The sequence below is a fragment of the Trachinotus anak genome, unplaced genomic scaffold (genome assembly GCF_046630095.1).
Source record: "Trachinotus anak isolate AG129_WGS33_773 ecotype Australia unplaced genomic scaffold, CSIRO_AGI_Tana_v1 ptg000019l, whole genome shotgun sequence".
In the NCBI taxonomy this organism is placed as follows: domain Eukaryota; kingdom Metazoa; phylum Chordata; class Actinopteri; order Carangiformes; family Carangidae; genus Trachinotus; species Trachinotus anak.
Genome location: NW_027273870.1, coordinates 15710882 through 15723783, shown reverse-complemented (window position 1 = coordinate 15723783; position 12902 = coordinate 15710882).

Genomic DNA, 12902 nt, shown 5'->3' with positions numbered 1-12902 from the left:
TTTTACAGGGACTCTATGTTCTTAGAGGCCCTCTGGACATGTTAGCATACTATTGATAATCAATACAGGTTCTGTCCCATAATTTCTGCATCAAAGGAGTTCCAGTCTCTCTTTTGCTCTCTCTCATTCTCTGTGTCTAACACATACAGCACACAGACATGTATGCAGGCATGTGTACAAACCCAAAGGAATATACAAATCTGCATACTGACGTACACACTCAGATATAGACGCACACATATAAACACGCATCTACAGACAACCACACATAAGAACATACCTGCAAGCGGCGATTCTTTTGTGCTTAACAATAGGAAGCAGCTCAATCAGCCAAGACTAGAGCCACATGCAGCAACGAGCAGGTTTCAGGCTCGACAAATCCAAGAAAGTCAGTTGCCTAGTTTAATTCTGTTGAAAGAATAAGTGGGACCAATCATGTACTTGTTTAATGATCACAAAGCCTCCAGCATTTCAATAATTGCGCTCAACTCAATGTTCCACCATTTGTCCACCGTTCATTGGATTTGAATGAAACTGTGTCTGTTTGGTATTGAGGCACACGTTTTTGTTTTTTGGCACCCCATAAGGCTCGGGCTCAAAATACATCAGTAGACCTACACCCAAACACGGCTTGAAGATATGTACCTAGATGTGTGCCTTTAATGAGTTTTGGACATTTTCCTGCTAAGCTTCTCCCCTTGGGAAGCTTATTGGTCAGCATCTTCAAAGCAAAATAAGATATAATTACCTTTTTACTTTTGATAAACTTGGTCCAACGATGATCTAAAGACAATTTGGTAGAAATTAGACCTACAGTTTGAGAGGTGCCAAGTTTCATGCTTCTAGCTCATTCCAGCTCACGACAATTTTAGCTGCGGCAGAATAATAATAATAAATAAACAAAACAATAGGGCTCTGCCCTTTCAGGGCTTGAACCATAATGATGTCTTACATGATGTGAAGTTTTTCTTTGCCAGAAGAAACTGAAAATCAAGGTGGTATCGAGTGCTGAGTCACTGTTGCACAATAACAATAATATCAATAACAATATAACACGTCGTTTAATTTGGCTCTTTTGTCTTGATAAGATTATGAGCCTAAATGTTTGCACTTGCCTGTTGTTATGGTAATAAAGTTTTTTGCAAGAGCCAAACACACTTGTGCTTTTTATCTTATTGTAAGAAAGACAATACCAAGGGATAATGCTCTCACCACTAAACAATAATGCATCATGTTCCCAAGGAATATACCACACAACATTATCCACTTCAGGTCTGTCTTCCTCTGTCTTTGTGATATCTACAAAAGCCATGGTAACAATGTTGCCATGACCACATTAAAACCGCTGGCAACAGACTGCATATTGGCAAAGTATTGTCAAAAAATAATGCTACAGAAAGGGTGACTGATGATTTGAAATGCCACTTTTAGACTTTGTTTAGGAGAAAACATGTAAAAATCCTCAACACACATACACACCCACATCCACTCACAAAAACATATGCACAAACACACAACACACACCCTGACAGACCGTCTGCTCATAAGTAGAGATAAATTATAGATCATGTTCCCACTCAGAGCTTGTGCCTCTGCCAGACAGAGTTTCAGGCTAAAATGCTGAGACAGAGAGTTTCGGGATCTCATCTCAGTCAAAAGTGCGAAAAAATTGTCACAGATGTCACAGGCTACAGATTGACAGATTTACACTTACACTTACACATTTACCCTGGCACCTCAGTATTTCTGGGTAAAGTTGCTTTTCACACTAACTAATTTAGCGCATGTGGAGATATTGCTATAGTTTCCCGTGTTCGATTGATTGGGCAACTCTAAAAGGAGTTGTATATTCTGTTTGTTAAAATAACATTTAGTGAATAAAAGATCTCCATAAAAGTAGAAGATTCATTTCCTTTTTTGATTTACTTTTATTGGTAGCAAACTGATTTTGGCAGAGTTTTAAAGGTTCAAGTTTGGGCTCCTCCACCATAAATTTGGAGCAGGTACTTCAGGCGATCTGGTGTCATGTTAATTACGGTTGGAGGATTGTTTTGGATCTGAACACATTTTACCTTTGCCACTCCACTTTATGTTCTTTCACTTGATAAAAATCCAAGCAATGGTCCACCTACAGTTCCAGTACAATGTCCTGTCATTTCTCATCTTAAATAGATCAGTGTAAAAGGACTAACTGTTTGAAAAACAAATCACTGCATGAGGGTTGGTTTGTAACCTTTGGATGAGTCAGCTTTGATATATCTCTTACAGGAGTCTGAGGAGAACTGCGGGGTTTTACTGCTAAATCTAATACTGCTACTAAAACAGGAATATGATCATTATTTGTTAAAGTAATTTATATCAGGAAAACTAATAAATACAGTGGGTTGTTCTTGCTGAATATATTTCACTTTGAAAACCTTTGTCATCATCCATGAATTATTATACTGTGTAGTCTGGTACTTTTTAATTAAACCCCACCATTCTTATCCCAATGTTTTTCTCCTTAAGGGCACTGTGTTTGTTTTTTTGAATAAACCCTTGTTCCCCATTGCTTGGTGTAATTTCTTAGCCATAAAGTCATTTGTCTAATAGGAAGGAAGGGCCCTTCTGCCTCTTCCAGGACATCATTAACATCTGCTACAGAAGGAAGGGAAGAGACTTTGTGACATTATAGGTGGTAGTTAGTTGGAGATTTTTAAGTATAAACTAAAATAAATATTAAACTGGAATACAATTATTTAAACACAATATTTATATAAATGTGATTAAAAACAAGTTTCTTCTCAAAAGAACCTCACAGTAAATTACAAATGAAGAAGTGGCAAGGATAAAAGAGACTTATAAACACAAGCAGAGGAAATATAAGTTATCAAGTCTCAAATAATAATAATAATAGTAATAATAAGATTTATTTATATAGCACTTTTCAAACACTGTGCTTGACAAGGACATAGATACAAATTTAAATGCTCAGGTTTATAAAATCAATACAGAATGAGAATAAAGAAAAAAAAAATTTCAAGGGAGGATAAAACCAGGAAAAGCTCTTTGATAAAACTATGTTTTAAGGAGATTCTTAAAAGTGGTAATGGACCCAGCTAACCTTATATTGATCATCAAATCACTGTATATACAACCCTGTTCCCAAAAAAGTTGGGACACTATGTACAATGTAAATAAAAACAGAATGCGATGATGCGAAAATCACGTAAATCCATATTCAATTGGAAATAGAACAAAGACAACATCAAATGTTGAAATGCTGAAATATTATTGTTTTGTGAAAAAATATATGCTCAATTTGAATTTGATCCCAGCAACATGTTTCAAAAAAGCTGGGAAAGGGGCAACAAAAGACCAGAAAAGTTGTGTTATTCTAAAACCATCTCCCCTCCCAAAAAAAAAAAACAAACAAAAAAAAAAATACTCAGTTGAATATTTCACAGCTAATTGGGTTAATTGGCAACAGGTCAGTAGATGATTGGGTATAAAAAGAGGCTCCCAGAGAGGCAGAGTCTCAATTTAAGAATAATGTTCCTCAATGTAAAATTGCAAAGAATTTTGGAATTTCAGCATATACGGTATTTAATATCATTAAAAGATTCAGATAATCCGGAGAAATCTCTGCATGCAAGGGAAAAGGCCGAAAACCAATATTGGATGGCTGTGATCTCAGGCATCACAGCATTAAAAACAGATACGATTCTATAGCGGGAATCACTGCATGGGCTTGGGAACACTTCTGAAAACCACTGTCTCTACCATGCAAAGAAGAAACCATATCTAAACATGATTCAGAAATGTCGCCAACTTCTCTGGGCCCGAACTCATTTAAGTAATCAAAGACAGAATCATTTCCATATACGTGGATGCTATGTCCTCTGGGCTAAAGAGGAGAGAGACCATCCAGCTTGTTATCAGCGCACAGTTCATAAGCCAGCATCCCTGATGGTGTGGGGGTGCATTAGTGCCCATGGCTTGGGTAGTTCGCACATCTGGAAAGGCACCATTAATGCTGAACAATATATACAGGTTTTGGAGCAACATATGCTGCCATCCAGATAACATCTTGTCCAGAGAAGGCCTTGCATATTTCAGCAAAGCAATGCCAAACCACATTACAACAGCATGGCTCTGTAGTAGAAGAGTCTGGACGCTAAACTGGCCTGCCTGCAGTCCAGACCCGGAACCCACTGAAAACATTTAGCACATCATGACATGAAAAATACGACAAAGGAGACCCCGAACTGTTGAGCAGCTGAAATCCTATGTCAGACAAGAATGGGACAACATTTCACTTTCAGAACTCCAGCAGCTGATCTCCTCAGTCCCAAAACATTTACAGAGTGTTGTTAAAAGAAGAAGTGATGTAACACAGTGGTAAACATGACCCTGTCCCAACTTGAAATGTGTTGCTGGCATCAAATTCATATTGAGCATATATTTTTCTGTAAAATTTCAGCGTTTCAACATTTGATACGTTGTCTTCAGTTAAATATGGGTTTACATGATTTACACATCATTGGATTCTGTTTTTATTTACATTTTACACAGTGTCCCAACTTTTTTGGGAACAGGGTTGTATTTATATTAACTATATATATATATATATATATATATATATATATATATATATCAAGCTGGGTTATATTTGCTCAACACGACAACCATATTTTGTCACTGGATACTCTTATCCACCGTACAAATGGCCCACACAAATAGCTCTCACTGCACTTTGGAGTCTTCAGTAATTTCAATGACACATAAAGACAATAATGTAGTAGACACAGTAGCCCCTTCTTTGCCTCTTGTAGAAAGGACAGAATGACTCACAGAAACCAGAGGGGTCACATGATAGCAGCCTAATATGATCTCTTTGTCTCTATTTTCTGGTAGCAGAGAGGGAGGAAAACAGAGAAGTCGCATAATGGTAACTTAATAATGCCCCCCCTCCTTCTGTGCCTGCCTCCCTACAGTACCTCTGCCTGTGTGTATGTGTGTGTCTGAGCTGCTGACTCTGCAGAGCTTTACATTGACCAGAGTTCTAATTATAGACCTCACGTGAACAAGTTTGAATACTATGTGATTGTGTGTGTCCTGTCCTGGGTACGTTTCTACTCCCTGGAGAGTTTGAAAACGGCAATGTTTGTAGACATCCACACACACACATCAGCTTTGTGTGTTTGCGGCTCACATGTGTAATACACGCTTTCCTCCATGCATATTGGACTTTTTAATTTATGTGTATATATCTGAATCCGGCTGCTTCTGTGCATGTGTCTCTTGCGAATACGCGTGAGTCACTTTGGGCCTGACCGTTTTATTTATTTATTTATTTTTTGCTAATCCCTATCTCTGGCCAAAAATACAGACTGCATCATCTTTATCCATGGGACATTTGGGAAGACAGGAGGAAAGGAGGAGGGAAGGGGAAAAAGAAGAGGGGGGACAGTACATAAGGAGAGTGAAGTAGGATGGGGAGAAACTTATAGGAAACAGGAGGACGGAAGGAGGAGAGGCAAGGAAGTGGGACTCTAGGGGGTCATTTAGCTGAAGGCAGAGGGAGAGGTGAGAAGAAAAGCGCAAAGAGAGGGAGTGACTCACACAGAGGGAGGAGAAGGGGAAGAAAAAGCAGCAGCAGCGCTGAGGGACATAAGGAGAGCAGGCTGGGTCGAGCTTGGAACAAACTTGGTACAAAGAGGACAATGTGTTAATCTAGCTTTTCCAAAAGGCCCCAATTGAAAGCAAGGCGAAAAACCTGCTGTCACAGAGAGGCCAGATGCAGTTATCATTCAAATGGGGATAACAGTGCAAAGGCTAGTTTGCACTTGGCTGTATACATAAAAAGTGGAGTTAGTAAATGCATGAAGCATGAAAAAAGAAAGGTTGTGTACCTTCTCACCTCCTCCACACACCTGGCCAGTTACCACGTGTGGTTGTCAGATTATCTATTTTGGAAAGTTACAAAAATTGTCAGGATTGTTGTAGGTACTTCCTCCAAACTGCATGGCAGATGATCAGACAGTGTTGGAAAACCCCTCCCCCAACACCTTTCTGACGTCAGGTAGAACCATTTCTGGAACGATCCGACATCAACACCATGACTGCCCAGCTGTGCATTGGTTGAGCGAGGAGCCCAGCATTATACTTCGCCCTCTAGCTCTTTTTTTCTAATTTTCTACACAACTAATTGTAGCAGTTCGTATGAGAAAAACTGAGTGCAACAATATGAATGTGTCCCTGGAGAAACTGTCTGAAAATATGTGCTGTTATTGCAATTTTTTAAGCTTTTCACTCCACCTTCCATTGTTGACTATTGAACAAATGAATTTGGAACAAATTTGATTTCCGATGTGGTTGGAGAGCATTTTTTAAGAGCTTGCTCTGAGAATCCATAAATCATCCCTTAAGGTGTCTTCAAACCGAATGCAAGCAAATTTTAGGGGCAATACAATTACACGTGAAGCCAATGTAAAGATGCACATAGATGGAAACTTGCACACCCAGAAAATGTTTTAACTCCGCGGCTTATGATGCCACATGACAAACGTACAGGGAGAAGAGGAATGAGAGGAACTGGAGAAAAACAGAAAGAACATGAGTTTCTGGCGATGACACGAAGCTATCGTCATCAAGGCAACATGAACAATGGAGAATATTGAAGTGATACCAAACAGAGAAACAGCCGCATCTCCTCAATTGACCATTGCGTGGTTTTGTAGGTTGCCATTGTAGAAGTATAGTACAATAACAACAGGCAACAGTGAGTGGTGTACAGTCGCTTGGCTGTTTAAAAAAGGCGGGTTTGTTCAGAACATCTCGTCTTGAGTAATGATGATGCGGCAATGATGATTTTCTGTGACCAATCAGTAGTCTGCAGTGTTTTAATATCACCTTTTGATATCACTTCACCTTGCTTGGAACATATACCAAAAAAATACCGGGGGCCAGGTATTATCCACAACTTTAGCCTGATGGAAAACCAAAAAAGGCAAGTAGAGTTGGTCCCATGCAATGGAAAACGGGCTAGAAGTTGCTTCTATATAGGTGCAATGGCTGTTTGGGGTAAATGCAGACTCCAAAAAGCTCCAGTGGTAAAATTTGTACAAATAACTTAAAACACACCTTTAGGAGAGAGAGAAAAGGGGCAGCAGAAAAAGAGGAAAATGAAGAAAGAGAGAGGGGCCCTGGGTAAAAGAAAACTCTGTCACGGGTGAAAGTTGGGATGGCGAAGAGCATAAGTGGACCCCCTCTCACTATGGAAACAGAGTTGGAGCTCACTGAGTGCAGCCCATTGTGGACAAAAAAAACTTTTAAATAGTTGAGAGGGGAAATGAGGGGATGAGGAAGAGCAGAGGGAAATGAAAGAGTAAAAGAAAGAAGTAGGGGGGAGAGAAGATAGGAGAAGGGGACAGCCAAAAGGGGAGGCTGAAGGGAGAGAGTGATTTTCCCCCAAAAAAAAAAAAAGACACAATGTAAGGATTTGGGGAGAAAGGAGAGCGAGAAAGTTTGAAAGATGAGGAGAGAGGGAGGAGATGAGGAGAGAGGGCTGGAAAAGTCAGAGAGAAAAAGGGAGGTGGAGAGAGAATCAGGCCATTCATCCATGCCTCTGGAGAGGGACACAGTCTGAATTCAGGATAACTCATTCAAACCGCAAACTCCACTTTGTCCCACAGCACCTCTGTCAGTTTCTGTACAGTTACCTAGTGGCAGGGACACATCCAGAATACCTTAACCCCGTGACTGACAGCAATTTGCAGTATGTGACACCCACACTCCCATGCACACATGTACAACGCATAACACACGCTGCATGTTCCTCTTGCAGTGTTGTTCAAGGGGCAATAAACATGATCAGAGCAACACCCTGGAAAGCCACGTTCGTTACTGATGCGTAATCTAAATGGGACTCTGATGATAAATACTACACCCGCGCACACGTGACACACAAACACACTCGGCATGCCTGAGGAAATCTGCTGGAGTGTTGTCACAGCCTCACAATCTCCCCTCACTGGCACCAGAGAGTTTCCTTTACCCTGTCAGATAATTGGTCTCCAGGGGTACAATGCTGCTTAAAGCTAAAAGTTAAACCTTAATAAGGCTGTAAACACGCGCAGGCAAACATAAAAATAAATGTTATGAACGTATGCAAGACTGAGGCGCGCAAAACGCAGACACACATACACACAAGAGGATATGAATAATTTAAGTGTCTGTTGCGACAAAAATAAAAGGCGATTAATGCCAGTGTAATAAAGAGACAAGTCAATCAACTCCGCTGCCTTCGCCACTCAGCCTCTCACGGAAGAGGAGCAGTGCAAACACAGGCACACTGTCCCGGTTATGCTGTGGCTTTTCACTCAGGCATGAAATGTTTTCTTCTTCTTTTCTCCAGTCTCTGCTTTCCAGTTTTATGTTTTAGAAACAGCGGCACATCCCAGAGGTGTTTGGACCAAGCTCTCTGCGTATGTGTCTCCATGCGCACGTGTGTGTGTGTGTGTGTGTGTGTGTGTGTGTGTCTCTCTGTGTGTCTATATGTGTGAGTCTGTGTGACCTTGTCAGGAGTGTTCCTATTTAATCATCTCTGGGAAATCTCAAACATTCCTTTAAAATTGAACATGAAAGGTAACCTTCTCTATTTTTGCTCGCTGTCTCTCTGCAGAGAACCAGGGAATTATCTTTTTCACTTTGCCTTGGATCTGTGGAAGGCGCGTGAATAGGATGGAGAGAAAGAGGAAGAAAATAAGAAGAGAAAATGACACACACACACACACGACAGAGGAAGATGGGGGCAGAGAATAGTGAGAGTGAGTGGGTTGACAGAGGGAGAAAGAGTGGCTGGAAGAGGAAGAGTGACAGTCAGACAGGAAGTAAGTTAAAGAGAGGGAAAGTGAGGCACCAGGAAGAAAAAGCAGTTAAGGAAGCCAAATATTTGGTAGAATGTTTCACTCTTGTGGAGTGGAATTAGATGTCCATGTAACAAGGTGCACACACAAGATTCTATAATGAGGTGGAGGTTCAGTGTAGCAAACAGGCAACTCCAATTGACGCAACCCTGAGATGCAGCTCGACCTGCTAGTTGCTATACAGCGGTTTAATGACAGCTTGTCATTATGATATGCTGGTTTCCACAGATGGGTGCTACCAGCACTCTCACACTCACATTCACACCCTCAAAGGTGTGTGGGCACCATGCACGCATATTAACCGCTCACCCTCATCAGGCACTCTCTTTATGTCTATCAGGCTCTCTTCTGCTGTCGCACTCTGTGTCAGAGGCGAGGGCAGCCAGCTAAGTGGTGGTGTTGGCTGTGCCTGAGGCGAGAGCAAGGAGACCTCACGTATGGCTGGGCCGAAATGTTTAAGGGAGCCATCCAAAGCCTGTTTCACTCACTCGGTACCCAGTGGGCCAGTCCCGTCAGAGACCAATTACGACCACTGCTGAGCCACGGATGAAAGGCTCGATCAAAGGAAAAAACACACAGAGATATAGGCTCTGTACCTAGATGGACACATATGACACGTGTGCACATGGTCATGTAGTGCGCGAACACTTGTATACCGTGCCTCACTCTGTCCTGTCACGCTCATGCACATTTTTTCTCTTTTTCTTTTTTTCTTTTTTCCATCTCTCACCAGCTCTTTCTTGTTCGTCTCTTGATCCTTATTTCTCTGTTTCTTAACAAACACAATAATCCCTCTGTCTTTTGCAGCTCCACCAAATCCCAAAGGCTTCACAGTAACACTCGCAGGGGCCCACATACCAAATGTTCCCTAACCAAACAATATTTACCAAAAAAGTAGATCCCATGAATGCACAATTAAACCAAGGACAGCGAGAGGTGAGCGTGTGCGCAGTCTGAGGCAGGCACGCGCGCACGGTCCGACCACTGGTGACTCACTCTGTCTGCAGCACATATTCACATGCACATTACTTTCTCATTGTGACATGCAGACACAAACACACACGCATGCCAGTAGAGCATAAATCATTCATAGTGATCATTAAAATGAGAGAGAGTGTTGCGGGGGGGGGGGGGGGGGGGGGGTAAATCGCCCCTCTAGCCCCCTCCCTCATAGTGATGTGAACTGACAATCCACCAGATAAGGAGCAATTACCCAGAGTCATCTGGGCCAGGGAGCATAAGGCACAAGCTCGCAGTCACCACAGACACACAAACACTCAGGTAGCTACACAGGCATGCATGCAGACACGCTCAGATGTTGTGATAGCCATGCACGCTCACATGCAGATAGACTGACACATACAAACACACACTGACACAGATGATCTCTCTCGCTCCCTCACACACCCTCACACACCCACACTACCCTTACCTTGATTTATTCCTCTTTTTCTCCCTGGCTAGAGGGGGAAAGGTTCTTTCTCTCTCTCTGTCTTCGCTTCCATAAGCCCCAGGGAGAAAAGGCACTTAAGATAACATAGACACAACACATGTTGAACTGGAGCTGCTGCTGAGACAAACGGAAGCAGAGGCGAGGGGGAACAAGTGAGCTCTATTCAAACAAAGATAAAATACCTCTTCTTGACTGGCAAATGACAAGAGCCTAGAGGCTGGGACAGGATTGGGACAGTTTAGCACTCGCTGTGTTTACATTGTGGTCCCCCCAGTTCGACAGTAATGGATTTCATTTTAATAGGGAAATCCCCTTTGTTGTCCCACTTAAGCAATTCCCACTTTTTCAAATGCCTGTAACAAATGAAAATTGAGAAAAGGAAAACACCAAGGTAATGAGTCATTTTGTTGTGGTTGACATCAATTGACCTGTATTCCAATTTAACGTGGGAGTGTATATGCTTGGCACTATGAAATACAAAAGCATAATATCTGTGTCTAATTTTAGGCAGCCCACTGCGATATGAATTCAGATTTGGTAAAAAACCACAGAATGATTTAATTGATACCTTATGGAGTATATGCAGTGGATGAAATGTTGCACATTGAAAGACTAAGCAAGCCAAGGCATTGTTGTATCCATGTGTGAGTAGCACAGATTGCTTGTTTTTAGAGGTTTAGCCAAGACTGAATCCTTTTCACAGCCTTACCAACCTGAAAGATTTTTTTTTTTTTCTTTTTCATCTTGCATCGAAAATCCATGATGTATCCAACATTTTTAAGGTCAGCTCAGTTTATAGAGAAAGATTTCGCTGCATGAATGTCTTATAGGATGATATTGATTGTTTAAACACAACCTAAATGGGACAACTGGCATGGATGTCCTAGACCTTGAGCACAGACGATGCCAGAGTTGAGCTCACACAGTGTGATTAATCACAGCTAAATTATTTTTCCTCAATTGTGTGAAAGGCTCATTAAATGAAGCCTCGAAGCCCCGGAACATCTGCAGTAGTTCTGAAAGAGTTGCTCAGTGAAAGAGAAGCAGTACACAAAAAGGATGCGACCAAATGCCGTAAGGCAACTGCTTTCTGTCCTCGGAATAACAAATGAAAAGGCATTTGCATTTATGTACTCAGTGAACTACATAATAAAGGCAGTAAAGGTTAAAGAAAGTACTTTACAAGAAATAATTATTCGGGAGGTGATGATAGGTGGATGGATAAGGATCACATACTTCTTACTGTAACTGTGTGTGAAGATTGTGCCTTCTTAGTTTGAAGAATATGCCACACATTATGTAACACTAAGATGGCCTTTTCAAATAGAGAAATAGAAATGAGCAGATTTGATATACATCTAACATGTACTCTGACAGTGTGTCCTTTGTGTGGATACAAAACCACTCGCTGTGCACTTCAAGGTCCAATAGGCAATGTCCCTGAAAGTGTGACAATTTCAGTAAATTCCCTTTGCAAGTTTTATTTCCCACAGTTCATAATAATTATCTTACAGGAGGTAGATAAAATAACAAAAACACTTGAGGGAAATGCACACAAACAAGGACTTGCCTTGAAGTAGATTAAATCACAATCACAATCAATGCTGCACAGGTGGGTCATATTAGGTTGAGAGGCAATTAGCAGTAATTTACCAGCTGTGAGGTTCAGAAGCAACATCAGAGGACTAATGAGCTCAAAAGTGCCCAACTTTGTTCCCAAATATAATGAAAATCATGACAACATGTGCCAAACAAGGACAGACTGCACTGACAAAAAGCAGCAGTTAGAAGCTCAAACCAAACAACATGGATCTAAACAGGAGGTGACGAATACAGGCAATCAACTTACCCTTGTAACGGCATTTTCAGCGGTGATTCAGTCTTTTGCGGTTTTCATAATTTTGTCTACTTACGGATATAAATGAAATCTAGCTCAAACTTTGACTGAACTCATCGCGACTTACAACTCAGCTCTTCAGATGTTACTGAAATAGAGGACGCAGCTGTCGTCTGTGTTGGCGGTTGGGGGTTGCTGTTGGGGCCACTAGGAGAAGTATAAATAAAAGCCAGCATCAATATATAACAAAGAAAGCCAATATTCCCTTGACAGGACTGAAACTGTACGCGAAGACAGTGACGTCAGCAAGAGGATTTGTTGTTTATCCTCAATTTGAGGTCAGAAACGAACACGTTTAGCCTACTTTGCAATCTTTATTTTTGTCTTTGTTTCCTTATTGTTCCTTCTCTTGCCCCCTCCCCACCCTCACCTCCTTTCAAATAGGCTACTGTCTACTGGGGGTTCGGGGGTGGTGGTGGTGGTGGTGGTGGGGGGGCTGGACAAGTTCAAAGCATGTACCAGACTATGTGCCTGCCCAGTGTGCCCTGACACGACGCTGAGCTGTCGCTAAAGCGGTGCTGTGGAGATGATGTAGCCCCCAGGCCACACATAGACGTCAGGCCGGGGTTGAGAACAGTAAATAGCAACGTTATTATTTAACAGACTGCAGAGTCAAACGCCGCTGCAATGTGTGACCTTTACA